This window comes from Biomphalaria glabrata, chromosome 17, assembly GCF_947242115.1.
Source record: "Biomphalaria glabrata chromosome 17, xgBioGlab47.1, whole genome shotgun sequence".
Taxonomy (NCBI): domain Eukaryota; kingdom Metazoa; phylum Mollusca; class Gastropoda; family Planorbidae; genus Biomphalaria; species Biomphalaria glabrata.
In genome coordinates, this window is record NC_074727.1 from 20,493,097 (window position 1) to 20,508,977 (window position 15,881).

Consider the following 15,881-nt stretch of genomic DNA (forward strand, 5'->3'; position numbering starts at 1 on the left):
CATTATTGAGTAAATGTATTCCTGGTTTGGGGGACCAATTAAGAGTGCTATACATACGGATATTAAGGATGCAGGGCTTAGGGAAAGACATGCACACTAATCGATTGCGTAAAAGTCTTGTAAACGTAATACGCCTATAATCTAAGGCGAAAGCGTCAGCCCTTAGGTTTTATCAAGCATAACGCCCTATGAATGACTGCCAATACAATCTCCCCTCTATACGAGAGGATAAATTAACAGTAAACAATCAGATCTAATTCTGTTATTGCGTGATATGGTCTAGACATAGTCTATGGGTCTAGACTTTACACTAATGAATATACCATGTCAGTGCATGTTTTTGTTACGTACATGTACTCTATATATAGGTTTTGCACACGTCAGTAATGTCTCATAATTCAGCCGATCATGCGATAAACATTATCGTTTGATACGTTTACAAATTGATAGTGTAGTGGAGGCCAAGCATATTTAGCCAGAGGGCCAAATGAATTCCAACACGTGTGTTACTGGCCGAATGACCTCAAAAAAAAAGTTTAAAGAAAAATGTTAAGAAATGAAACAAGTAACACAAAAACAATTTCTCCTTATGATGCTGATGACTTTTTGTAAGAACATTTCTTTTACTCTTAACTAACGAATCAGTTAAAAAACAAACAAAGGTTACAAAGACAGTTTGTGTGTCCGCTCCTAAAGAATATCAGAAGAAACTATGAACTACAAAATATCAACAACTACTATGTCCGTCAATACAAAAAGAAGAGACGTGCTCGTGTCGAAAATGTCGGCAATACTGTTGTATAGTTAGTTTGACTAACGACCTGATACCACAGAATACGGAAATTTTATTAATGTTATTATAATTACAGTGTTAATATTCCTACGTATTCAATGAAGTGATAGTTCTGAAGATATAGTCCAATGTGAACCTGGCCTAACTGATGCTATTGAATGATTATCTAATTGATTTAAGTCAAAGCCTCAACAAAGAAACTTTTCCCTTTAGATCGGTGTTTTAGCTCCAATGACAATGGAAACACCTCATCCATTGTATTTATCTCAGGGTTTCTCTTTTGCATCTGGAAGAGCTTACTTGACTTATCGCTCATTGCTCAGCTCATGGAGATAGTAACTGATTTCGACTCTTTCCCTTCTTGAGGTGTGTTTGTTTTAAATATAGATTTTTATAAATCTACATAGTTCAAAGAGTTGATTGTAATAGAGAGTTCATTAAACTTTATTTTGCACAGGATACCAGCTTTGCCACCTATCAAGGTTGTGTGGGGGAGGGGGGTAGTTCAAATCCCAGCACGAGCTGAGTTCTGTTGCTGAGCGCCTAAAGGCAGCACGGAAATCTTCTTCCAGATACGCCCTCCCCCAAGTGGTCCACAAAAGTGATTGGACCATAGCGCACTGAGCATATTATAAGCATGAAAGATGCGTTAAACAACAGCAATTCAAAGGCCTCGCGTATCACGTGCGATCCAGCACCCGCAACGCGTTTCCATCCTTTATACTTTTTCATTTGAGAACCCTTTAAGCTCGCCATAGAAATTGTATAAGTTATTGACTCACTAAGTTGCCAAACGCAACCCCAGTTGCTGCGAAAAATAATACCCAGACTAATCTTTGCGACAACACAGGGATAGCCCAGCGAGTAATAAGGAAGTAACTTCAAGAATATTTGAACTACATCTAGACCAGCGGTGCTCAACCTAAATCACAAGCTCTTATGACATCGTAACATTTTTTTGTACCTATCCCTTAGTCTGTTGGATCGTGGGGGCGCCATGCAAGATTTGTCGACCGTCTTTCTCCATTCCTTTCTGTCTTTTGCCTTAGTTCGAGCCTCTTTCAATGGCAGGCACGTCCATTCTTGTATGTTGTCCTCCCATCGCTTTCTCTGTCTGCTTCTTTTTCCTGGTACTGTTCCCTGAAGGAAGGTCTTTGCGAGCCCCGAAGACCTTGTAATATGGCCATACATTTTTAGCTTGCGTTTTTTTTTAACGATAGTTAGTAGGTTTTTGGGGTCCAATCGCTGCAGTAACCATGTCTCAAATCTCTTGATTGTGATACCTAGGATCCTTCTGTAGCATATATTCCATTAAAATTCCATCACTACTCAATTATAGAGTTACTTATATAGTAACGTAGCACAACTGCCAAGGACAGACGGCAGACGACGAACAAAAATCTAAATCTACCACAGGCGGATAAGGGTTATGTCTGCGCTGGATGTGCCAAAGTATGTAGGTCGCAGCTGAGGCTGCGTAGCCACGGGAAATACTTTATTCCTCATTAATCTTTGGACTCAAAGACAAGTTTTATTATTAAAGACAAACTCAAATATGACAACATGGATCATAACTCCATTCTAGACTGACTGAACACACTCAGGACAAGGTTAGCTGAAGGGTGAGTTAATTCCCTTTAAAACCCACGAATGTAGCGAGCTTAGCTCACTAAATATGGATCGTATGGATGTTGAGGTTTGCAACTTCTGGAGCCATCTTTTAGGTGGTGACAGGAACTGAGTCTCCGCGGACTTAGGATGCACCGTGGTTTTAAGTTTCGATGGACAGTCGAAGGTCGAGGACAGTACTGCTCCACGTCAGAGGCCGGATGTGGCCCCCAGACGCTATGTTTGGAACCACTGATCTCCCACACTAACTGAATTACAACGCGAATTTGAAGTTCAAGAGTTGACACGGTAGTAAAAGGTAGGCCGCCACATGATTGAAGAGTAGATCAACATGTAAGGTTACAAGAGGCACTTAGCGCAGGGTTCAAAGGTCAACTTTTAGAGGGCTCAAAACCCAACCTTACTGGAAAGGGGATAGAATATATGATATTGTGTCCAATGTGTCATAGGTGCGTATACTATTATCTAAATGTGTAATCTAATTTTAGTTTCTATTAAAATCACATAGATCTAGAAGTCAAAGTTTGAAAATATTTATGGGTTATTTGTAATATGAAAGTATAGTATAGACTGGATTAAATTTGATTTGTTTTTTTTGCTATATTCAGATTAAAATGATTAATAAACTCATTATGTTAAACATTCTCATTCTCCAAATGATAAATGCATAGGAAAAAAAAAGCTAGAAAAAATATCTAATTTTCATACATTTGTAATTTTGTTCGAAGGGAGATAATGCCCCCTTCCCAACAAAAAAAAAGTTAAAAATATCAGGACTGCTAAGTTAAAATTAGTTAAAGGTCAATTACACACTGTGACCTCCACCCACTCCCCCACCGTAATCTTTACTATCTCACTTTTTGTTTCATTATCATTGAGTAGGCCCATATCATGTTCAGGAACTAATTCAAATAAGTAAAACCTATACCATTGTTTAAGACTCAAACAATTAGACAAATACAGACCTTGTCTCTCTATCATCATTCGACTGCATAGCAAGTTACCTATCAATATCTTTTTCTCCGTAGTAGTAGTATTACGGAGTTGGTAATGTGGTAACTTCTAACCCAATAGGTAGTGAATATACTAGTGACGCTAAGTGTATAGTTGTTGACGTCAATTTGTAACTGGGGTAGAGAACGCTCCAAGCTTTCCTTGAAGGATTGGATGTGTCCCTTAGATGAGTGAACCAACGTGAATATAAATTGTTCAGGGGGACTGAATTACACATCAACCAGTTTTCTTTAAAAGTTATAAGCATTTAAGTCCCCTTAATTCAAGTCACTAATAACGTCTAAACTGTGGGGAAAAAATATATTTCAAGGATTAAAACTATGTTCTTATCCAAATATATCCCATTACCCGTGTCGTCGAGACCTTGATACTATCTTAAGCACTCCGACTCAGTCCGTAGCAAAAGGAAACTGATTACAATCTCAAGGACCAAGAAACTGAGACATGGCGAAACTAATGAGTTCCTAGTATAACTTCAATCGCCCTTATCTGTATAATTAGGGCTTTTCTCCTTTTGAGTCTCCCATACGAGCTAATCAGGTTTAAATATATTAACGGGAAATCCCAGTAAAACCTCAAGGGGACTACAATGTTATCAATCAGCAAGCCAAGTTATATGAGCCAACAGCCATGCCAAGTTGAAGTGTGATCTAAAAATAAAAGAAAATGAATAGTTTTAGTACTGGATTCTCTCTCTCTTATACTCTCTCTCTCTCTCTCTCTGTGTGAAAGCTTTATCTATAAAATTCAACTAAGATTCCATTCTACAAGCAAATAACTGCCACTTGTGCCAGGTAATAAAAAAATCTCAACAACTAATTTATACCAAGCGCATCATTTGACAAACTTTTATTCCCTGGATTTGTTGGGTTTCTGCATCCCATTGTATCAAGTGACTCTCTTTCATGCAAAGTTATGTCTGTGCATCCACCAACTTGATTGCTGTGAAATAAATTTTTCTCAAAATATTCTGTGTATAAATTAAGTACACTTCTGTTTAATACGTATTACGACGGCCTCTCTGCTGAAGCGTGAACTCTAATTAGAGTATTAGAACACTGGCGGTCAATAAGCCTTGAACACTGTTTACCTTGACAACAAAGATTGCATCACTGATCTACAAAAGTAAAACAACAACAACAACAAAACAAGCAAAATATTAAAAGAATACTTAAAAAAACAAACAAACAAAGCTTTTATAAGGAAAAGAACTGCACATTTACAGCAACACACCTCAACAATTTAGGATTTTTCCCCTTCTATATCAAAATAAACTAATTAATTAACACTAATCAATTGATTAATTGGTTAATACTTTGATTGACTCATGTTTTGTAAGGGACATTGAATAATCATACAAAAGTTCAACTTAATCCGAGAATGGGAAGTGGGAGAAATAACGTGTACAAAATGTGTACCATAAAGACAGACGAAGTGAGGTGATATAAGCTTTCAAATAAAAATTGCTTGGAACACTTGCATTATGTCCTGGCATAACACGATCAAATGTCCACAGATCCTGGGGGAAGCGTGTTCTTACCAATCATGAGTTGGTGCGGTCAACGGTTTAAAATTTGCTATTTATTCTAGATTATGTGTTTAATGAAACCGAAACACAGATGGAACTAAATTCTATTGATGTCATTGCAGTAAAGAACTGTGTGAAAGCCGGACATTTTTATTTTGTAGGTTAATACCTGTCGGACGGAGAACACGACCCTAAAAAGGACATGTCCTCTTTTTTCCGAACGCCTGGATCTGATAACCCTAAAACTACCCATGCTTCAGTGACAATAGAAACGCAAGGAGGGAGGATTATGTACTTAATGTTGGATCATTGAAGCTTATTTATATATTTAGTTTAGGGTATGGTTTATCAATGACATATAGGTATCCAGATTAAAGTGTTATAAATTTATCGCTACAATGGACCCTCCACAATATCTTGTGCCACTTCATCCGATACTGGGTTAACTTGCTAGTAGAGACCACTTCAGATTCCATAAAATATGTCTCTCGCACGACTTCTCGTCGTAAAAAAAAAAAGAGTGAATCTATTTATAACATGAATGGCTTCCCTTTGATCGAATCTTCAAGTTAAAGTAGAGAGAGAGAGAGAGAGAGAGAGAGAGAGAGAGGGAGAGAGAGAGAGAGAGAGAATTTGTATGAGAAAAGCTATGTTTGTGCTGAGCTCTTCAAGTTCTTGCGGCTATTGATGTAATGTCCAGTTTTGATAATGATAACCCTGCAAGTTAAAACCTGTAGTCGATTTTGTTAGCCTAAAAAATTATAAACAGAAGATTGGACAGACAGGTCGTGTGGTATGTATTTGCGTGGTATGTATTTGTATGGTATGTATTTGGACTGCTATCAGTCACGAGTTCAATCTCTGACCGCTTCCGTCCCCTGTCGTTCTGCAGGAGATTTGGGCTAGGACTTTTCTGAACGAACATCTGAAACTTATTTGAAAAAAAAAAAACAGAGGGGAGGGCTACTAATTTAAAACTTAAGATGACATTATACTTAGGTACCCATTAGAACTGTTTAGACTCAGGGGCGTCCTAAAAAAATCATAAAATTCAAAATCCTAAGTCTTCACCGAGATAGAAACCCGAAACCCCTCGGCTCGAAAGCTATGCGTTTCCCACTTAGCCACCACGGCACCTAGTACATTGCAAAGGAAATATATATCAGCTTAACATATACATTTTTTAAAGTAATTTACAGCTTGCATTAAAGAGTCACAGCCGTTCTCTAAAAGGCCATAAAGTTTCGGAAAAAGATCAAATCATTTTCTTGGACTAGAGGGGGGAGGGCCGGAGGGGGGGGGAAGAGAGGGTAAAGGAAGAGCGTCATCTATTTAAAATCCTGGCCATCGAGAAAGCCAAGCGCGTAATCGGTCGATCATATCGTGTTGATCGAGCACTGTATTGATCGATTGATGTAAAAGGAAACATTTCGTGCATTGTCGTGGATTTTGTATGTACTCGATTTTTTAGAAGATTCGATACTAAAAGTGTGATCAATGTTAGTTCCTAACATTGCATTGCAAACTATACGTGGATCTGAATGCAGTCTAAAAAACCTAGCCAATCAAATTACAACTCTTTTTTTTTTCACCACATTGGACAATAGCTTGAATTTGAATAAAACAAATTCATTGAATAACAAGCAAAATATAAAACAATCTTAAGCTCCCTTTTTTTTTCTGCATAAAGCTAAATTAATTACCTCTAATAAATTAAGTAATTGGTTAATTTTTTTTCATTAATTCAGGCATATGTTGTCATCGACAATGAATAATTACGCAAAATTTTAACTTGATCTGAAAACGGCAAATCGTAGAAAAAAATGAGTACAAAACGTAACAAGGGGATTATTTTATATATACAGTCACATCTCTTATGTATCATTTATTTCTCTTATTCAATACTAAACAACATAATTATTTTCCAATAATTAATTTGGTAATTGATTCATAATTTGTCAGGTGTAATAAATAGTTGTTTTAAGTTTCAACTAGATCCGAGAATGGGTGTGGGAGTCGTGTGAGAATTAACATGTACAAACTTTTTACAAGACAGATATACGGACAGACGGACAGAGTGAGTTTAAAAGGAAACTGTAAAAAAAAAACTTTGTTTTTTTTAGGATCGTCTAGTTATTATATTTAATGGCTATAAACATTTTGTAAATATATTTTGTAAATTACATGAAATCCAAGACGTAATAAAAACAATGACTGCCTTGTAGTGCAGACTGTCGTCACAATGGACCCGGGTTCAAAACCCTGTCCGCTGTCATCCCATGTTGTATATATATATATATATATAATAGCCAGATATGACCAGCGGCATGCGGCCCTTAGTTTGGGTATTACTGATCTAGTGGACTGGATTTAGATCTATGTCAAACATGGCAAATGTTCCCTTGTCTCTTATTTTGCCACTAAGCAAGTAGTGTGTGAAAATGGGTTTACCAGTTTAGTCTACATATTGATATCAAATATAAAATACTGTGAAGATTTACGAACTTCATTTGTAATAATACTACATCCTTTAATAGTCATATATTTTGGTATTTTGTTTGGTTGTGGTTGGGACATTAAACATGCACTACAGTCTCCGCCATGATCTAAGGAAAATTTATCCCAAGTTTTATCAAAATTGGTCACACGGTTTTGATTTCTATGAGGGCTAACATACATACATAATCCTTACATTCTACTTTATATATTAGATATATATACATGGCGGGAGCAGATGCAAAGCAGATGGGCAAGACGTGGGGAAAGCAAGACTCGCCTAGAATAGAGAACCGAACAACATAAACTTTAAGGGAATTAACTATGTAAAATTTGTAAAATCATTTTTTCGATTGTTTCCCTTATTGGATAATATTGCCACGTCATTATTTAGCGTCCCAATTATACTGTAAAGTGTAAAAAAAATGTATAAAAAAGAGTTAACAACAGTAAGGGAATGAATTATGCTCACTCTATACTATTATTTGTTTGTTGTTTCCCTTATTGTACGGCATTGCTTGAATTACCGTAATTTTATATATAACTTGAAAACCAAATTTTAAAATTATGAATTCTCATGAGAATAGTAAAAAAAATTAGATTATTAAACATATCTCATTCTCTGAAAAAAAAAAGCGTTCTCTCTCTCTGTTAAATAATAAATTTAAAAAGTCAATATATAGTAGGCCTATAACTGCGCTGTAAAACATAGAATTATGTAAGTATGATGTAACATAGTCTTATAATAGTCGCCGGATATTCAGTAACAGAGTAATATTTTAAAATACCAGTGTTTATAGCCTTAGTTCAAAACAACAGAGAAGAAAAATCGATTGGGATAATTCATTGATCGGTGATCGGCTTCAATGTAGTCACGTGGCCAACCACGCCAGAAGTCGTGCTTTATTGTTCATGGTCCATCCGTAGGGAGGTAACAACTCATGCAAGTCAAAAAAGGAAGGGGGGATAACAAGAGTTACATAAATTACTATGTGGACAAATAGCTTCTTGTTTAAATAGTTGTGTCCCTTTACTTTAGACCGACGGCTCTCACATTTGATTTTACAAAGCTTATATCAACTCACTCTGTCTGACTTGTCTTTTGATACAAATCTGGTACACATTATTTCTCCCCCACACAATCTCGGATCAAGTTGAGACTTTACACACTTATTCATAATCGATGACGCACATCGATAATTGACACATATTCAATAATTGAAAAAAAAAAAGAACTAATTAATTAGTGGTAATTAATTATGTTTGCTTTATTTTGGAAAAAGGGATATAAATCTTGAAGTATCTAGATGTATATGGTTCTGTCCCTTATATAAGCTTTGTTTTTTGTTTTTTTAAAGTATTTGTGTGTATTTTGCTTGTTTTATCTGAGACTTTCCGAATGACATGAACACGTGTATCTGTAATTGGTAACTTACAGAGGCCTACATAGAAGACACTTGTCTTGAAATATTCTATTACAAACAAAGTATCAAAGCAACTAGCACATGTAATTACTGTAATCGTGTATTTTGTTTTGTGTTGAATTGCTTTCATGCTTATATCAAGCTCGATGCGCTATTGTCCGATCTCTTTTATGGACCACGGGGAGGAGGAGGAGGTATCCGGAGCAAGGCTGGCATTAGGCATAGGCAAACTGTTCACCCGTCAGGGCCTCCGATTTGTAGAGGCCTCACACAAGATTTAAAGAATTTTTTTTAGATAAAAATTACGAAAATGGATCAAATTTCAAACATATCAGAACTCGTATGCCTACTAGCCTGGCTCTAAGTCTCTGCTATGATTCAAGGTTTTATTCAAAATGGTTAGAGATCTTGTTAGACTACATAAGTAGGAACACGCTATTTCTAGTCTGGTGATCATGAATTGTCCATGAAATGCATCCATGCTATCGGTGCTACATGAATTTAACTTATTTGTTGATTTACCATGGGGTTCACCCTTTTCACTTCGCCTCGGGCCTCCAATTATTTAAGGCCTGTCCTGCCTGGAGAAGGTTTCCGCGCTGCCTTTAGGCGTTTAGTATTCGGTAGTCTATCGCGTATTTAAACAGATTCTCCTTTTCATTTACAATTTTGTGTATACCCATAGTGGTTATTAAGTAAAATACATTTAGAGACAAGAAGAAGACAAAAAGATATGAAGAAAATGTGGTGGCCATATAATAGAATAAAGAGAAAAACTTAATAAAATAATAGGAAGAAGAGATTAATAGATGAAATAAATTATGTTAAGATCTCTCTATGGATTTTCGCAGTTTCTAAATTAAATAAATTACGTTGTGCCACAAGCGAAAGAGCTTGGACATTTGATTCTACAGTGCTGAATAGTAAACAAACATTATTATCTCTATATATAATTCTCCTCTTCCCTCAAGAGTTTGGACGAGAAGACATAAAGGAAAGATCACTCTCTTATTTCTGCGGATAGTCACCCCACGAAAAAACAAGAAAGGGGGGGGGGCGGAGAACAAGTGGGTATTCGCACGTCGATACGGATGGCTGCGCGCTGGACTGTCAAACCCTGCCCGCTCCCACCCCCCTTCGTCCTGCGGGAGGTTTGGACTAGGAAGTAAACTTTCTTCAACGATGAAGGAACATCCGAAACATGTAAAACATTTTACAAACACTAAATAGTAGCGCCGGACTTAACCATTGTGACCAAGAAGTCATGGAAAGAGAACAAGTAATCTACTATGTATATTCACCTGTCACTAAATAGCAGGGCGGCCAGACTTAACCATTGTGGGGCCCTATGCGAAACGGATTTCGCGAGGCCAAGTTTGGGTAGGGAAGCGGATAATAAGTGAAATTTAAGAGTTTGTATTAGAAAAAAAATTCGTCTATGCATTTTATTCCTTCTTTACTACGTACAGAATTACTTTACGAGCCTTGCGTGTAGCGAAGTCATACAGTATATCATAATATTCTGTTTCTTACATAGATCACGCTCAATAGCGAAACTTACCAAATGTTTCAATCTATCTTTGTGAATTGTTGACCTCAAGTAATTCTTCATTAGTTTGAGGCGCGATAAGCTTCTTACACCAGATTACACAATTACGACTAATGCATAATGCCGTTGTTATTTATAGCGCGTAGGATTGGCGTTTTCTATTTTGAATGACACCCCAAAATGACAATTTTTGTTTATATATTTCCGTATGTTTGAAGGCCTTTTTCGTATACTTTGCAATTTCGAGAGATTTCCAGGAGCGGGAAATCTGTTTTAAGTTATAAAATGGTTTTATTTAATAATTTATACACCTTGAATTAGCGCGGGTCCTATGAAAGTGCGAGGCCCACTGCGGCCCCATAGGTTGCAGTGGCCTAAGGCCGGCCCTGCAAAATAGTTGCGTATGCTACTCCGCCGGTCGACTAGTATGGTATATTAAAATACTTCGCTTATAAATACTTTCGTATTATGTACACCATATATACTAAAAAAAGAATGCTATTGATGGTCTTCCTTGGTGTATTATTATGAGAGAGAAAGAGAGAGAGAGAAATCTGTATCAATACTTCTAATGTTAAATAAAAAGCCGCTGGAGACTGAGAATATTATATACAAAGTGAAAAACCCCATTGAAACCGAATTTCTATCGCTCAGAAGGCAGAGAAACGCTTTGCACCGGAACTCCGCCCCTGATCCTGCTTTCCTTCCTTAAAAATAAAATTAGAATGGTGTGACAGGTGGGGAAATGTGACGTGTGTTTGGCGCGTTTTATGTCTAGGGGATGATTATTTTTAAAGCTATCACACACCAACCTATCAGCATAGGAATCGGGAGCAGACACGCAACGAGACAAAGCAATGAAAGATAGATACAAAAGTTAAAAATGAAGAATATTTATTTACATAAATATACATATAAGAATAAAAAGGGGGAGGGTTTGCTTCTATCTCTAAATAATACTAGCTTTAATCATCACTCTTGCATTTAATAAGAGAGTATGTCACTTTGTCCTCTGACTTAGCTGGTCGTCCTGTTGATGTCGCAGCTGGCTGTGTCCTGGCTTGAGGTTCTGCAGCTGGAGGTGGCGCTCTAGCGGATAGAAGGACGCCGGTGATATAGTTCTTGTGGAGTTTCAATCCCAAAATCTAATATCTGTAGTGGGCACAGTAGGGCGGGTGGCCGGCTACCGTGGGCACAAGTGTACTGCGGGCAGAGCGGATCTGCCTGGGCAGCGTAGTGAACAGGATATGTCCAGTGAGTTGCAGAGGGTTGGCGTAGCTATGACGTCTCGCACAGATCTGAATCTATAGGGACGTCGCACCTAATAGCTCGGCAGGTGGGCTGTCGAATAGGCGGGCAATGCCGATAGCGCCAAGTAATAGAGTTGAGTAGATCTCAGTAGGCAAAGGCATTGCTGAATAGCACTAAGCACAAAGGCAGACACCTGAGGGAGGCTGCGGATAAATAAAGACAAGTTAGGACATGTCTCTCATGCATCTTATCGATGCCCTCGACTGAGGTGCATTCCTCAGATTGGTGAAATTGCTTTTGAGCACAAAAGGGGAGATGATGACAAATGGGATTTGGAAAAATAGATGGCAGATAGTAGCAATATAAAAATGTACATAAAAGGGAAAGTAATAATATACAATGTACATAGAAGGGGAAATAATAATCTCAAATAAACAACACAGGTGGATAGAGAAAGAAAAGGGGGGGGGGTAGAATTGGGCGGTGGTCAGCGACCCTGACGGTATGTTTACATATGACCGTCGATCGAGAACAACGGAGCGCGCTTGAATGGAGAGGGTATCCGTTCAAGAGGCGCAACTCTCGTTAGAGTGAAATGGCTACAGGGGAGATAATTCAATACAGGGGAGATAACTCATAACTCTTTTCTAGACGCAGTATTAGTGCGCTAGCAAAATTATCAAGGCGGTCAACCGAGATAAAGGAAATAAAATAAGATGTACAAATATATACATGGTTGCATCAACGATCAATTGAGCAACGTAGCATTAATAGATTAATGCAATCCATAAATAAATACATAGGACATGTTTATGTTTTCTACTTACGCCAGTGAGAAATACACAATGCACTAATTAAATATAAATGAACTAAGCAAAATACACATGATAATATCCAATGGAAATAGCACAAAAGTAATTAAGATGAAACTTGTGATTAAGTTCGGCTTACCACCAGGTATTCCTCTAGGAGGGAGAATAAATGATATAGTCCAGACTCGATAGCTCAGCTCGAATGAGAAAGAGAGAGTCTGACTTGATTTAATTTACCTTATATACAAAGGCCTGGAAAATGTGAGCGGAAACAGGAAATGTCCTAGGCTTAGAATTATCTTACACGTGGGTGAAGTCCGACAAGAGATGGGATTCGCAGATTAGGAGGTCAATGGGCGTGTTTGTCCTCGTGGTCTCCTAGATCAAAGAGAGACATAGGAGAAGGGGGGGGGGAGTGACTTGCATTCCACACACGGTGGTGTCCACTGCGGCTGTCAGACATCCTGCGATAAGATCAAAGAGTCTATGTGTATCTTTGCCCCGGTCAAGGGAAGATAAATGAAAGGACGCGCCTTAACTATCTCCAATGTGGTCAACTAAGTCTAGCCTGGAGCGGAAAAGGTGTGGCGGTGAATAATTTAGGGGTAGGATGGGGAAATAATTAAAATAAAATAAATAAATAATGAAAAATAATAATTAATGCTGTGATAAATTTGAGTGACTCTGACAGCGAGTTTTTGACTTGTCACAAATGGGAATGGGGGAGGTGGCATGGTTTTGGCGCAAACATTATTTTATGGCCAGTGTCACTAGTAAAACTTTGGAAGCACTGTATTAATCAAAGCTTGGTTGACCACCAATTCCTTCGAGGCACTGATTATACCTAAGAAGAATCTTTTTACCAATCAGACGGCGGTGCTGCTGCAGACCTGCCACACCTTTCGACAATTTTTTTAAAATGGAGAATGTTAAGGGGCGACTACAACGAATTTTGTTTCCCTTGGCATTGTAAAAGAAGTTCATGATATTGTATCATCAAAAAGGAGATACAAGACACCGATTATAAAAAGACTAAAAGAAAAACTCCTTTCTTCTCCTGGCAATCCAATCCTTCAACAGAATCCTAGTTCCTGATAGAAACATTTCACGTGACATGCTGGAGTACAACTAGTGTCAACGTGTCTTCCGTTTTCTCTTGTTCTAATGTTTTGTTTTGTGAAATGCACAGATTGTAAGACAAATTTCCTCATGGAAAGTAAATATTATTATTTTTATTATCATGATAATAATATTAAATATATTTGCCAGTAAGTAATAATAATTTTTATTATATTGTTAAACAACCAACTCCGATAGGTACCTGAACTGAAGGAGTTTGGTCATTGTACTGGCCAAACGACAATATCCCAAGAGCTCTATATTATCTGCCCCCATAGATCGCAAGATATGAAAAAAAAAAGAAGTCCCACCTTTTAGACTTTTCGATCTATAGGTCATCTGTTTATGTGGCCTACGATTAACTAGGGTGCCATGGAACCAGCCCAACGATCAACCGCCTTTGCTTTTCCCCAACACGTCATGTGTCCATTAGAACTTGGTGGACTCAAAGTCGCCCTAAGGATCCCGAAATTAAAAGTTCCAGTCTTCGAAAAGTCTGAAAATGTCCTTTTTTCCCTACCAAATTTGCCGTTTATTTCAACATGTGTTTTGTTTCGCTAAATGATAACAGAATTTATCTTGCCGACCTGTTTGATTTAACGTCATCAACCTTCGACTTAGTCTGTTCAGGAGCTTTAGTCATTTATTGGACGAAGTGCCGCAATAGAGCTTGCTTAAAAAAACGGCAGCATTCTAATATTGAGTTTACTTTGGGTCTTATCAGTCCGCAAGGCAAAAATCTATAACGTGCTAAAGCATTCAATCGAGACACCGGGGGATTAAAGCCGCATTTCTTCCGGATTTATCGAACTAAGCCCAGATAGTAGAGGAGGTCAAATAGTCCTGTTAAGTCTGTAGAGAATTGGTCCATGTAAATATGACTGCATTACCAGCAATTGTATAATGTTTAACGCAAAATGGCAGTGTCAGTGTGCGTATGCTTTGTGTGTGTGTGAAGTTGGAAATTTGTCAAAGGTTATTTGATAAGTGATTGTTTTGTCTTTGATAGACGAATGTGAACAATGCAATTAGGAGAAGGCTATTGAACTACTAACGTTTTGTATTCTGTATGGTGTCTACACATGATGAAAAGAAGATATTAAGAAAATGGGGGCTTATAAAAGTGAAGATTTTTTTCCCCTCCCACATCCCATTCTTGGATCAAGTTGAAACTTTGCACAATTATTCAATGAACCTGACAAAACATAAATCGATCAAAAGATTTTACCAATAAGTTATTAATTATAGGTAATTAATTATTATTATTAGTTTGATATCAAAATAAGGGGAATAAATGCTACTTAATGAGAGATGTTGATGTATATATGGATTTAATCCACCTTATTACGTTTCGTCACGTATTTTCGTCCACTTCCTATTCTTTGACCATGTTGAACTTTGGCATAATTATTCAGTCCATTGCAATATATATTAAAATCTTAAATATTACAGACGTTACTTCACAAGCGAAGAGAATCACGTGCTACGCATTTCATGTGTCAATCTAGTCATGCATGTTAATTAATGACTTAAACTCTGCTAAGTCGTTGGTTTTTATCGCTGATTCAGGCAACCCATTCCATTCTCTAATGGCACTAGGGAAGAAGGAGCACTTGTACAAATTTGTTCTAGCGTATGGAATAAGAAGTGTGCCTCTATCTTTGAGTCTTTCCGAGTATTTCATTAGGTTTTTGTTTTCTATTTGTAAATTATGGTTTAGTGTTTTATGTATTATAGCTACTTTACTTTTTATTCTTCTGTCCTGAAGTGTCTCTAAGTTTAGTGATTTTACTAATGGTGTTACTCTAATCAAATTGTAATATTCGTTTGTTATGAATCTCTCTGCTCTATTTTGTGTCTGTTCTAATTTCTTTATGTTTTTTAGAGTTGAGGGAACTTTCAACAGTACAGCGAATGATTTGACAAGACTTATTAACAAAAATGTCAATGTCTAAAAGCATGTCAAATTACAAAAGAAAGAAAAATCTTGTCAATTTTTCTTCTTTTAAAAAAAAAGATTGTTTCATTTAAAAAAATTTTGTGACAAACATGTAAATTTTAGGGTTTACTCAATGTAGTAAATTCGCAGTATATTACGAGCACACTATTTGCAGACACGACAGTGTTGTCAATTGTAAGAATTTAAGTCTTGTCGGTAACAATGCGAAAAAAAAAAATGATAAAAAAAACATAAAGTTGTTGACCCGTTGAAATATGGATTTTTTTCCTCTAATGTGCCCCCCCCCCCAGGCTGTAGCTTTGTCTG

General features: G+C 37.2%; 1 protein-coding gene across 1 annotated transcript in view; it reads left to right on the plus strand.

Moving 5' to 3' along the window:
• LOC106056318 (uncharacterized) overlaps positions 1-15,881 on the plus strand; it is a 33,146-nt gene that overhangs the window by 4,009 nt on the left and 13,256 nt on the right. The gene's annotated exons all lie outside the window — the stretch shown is intronic.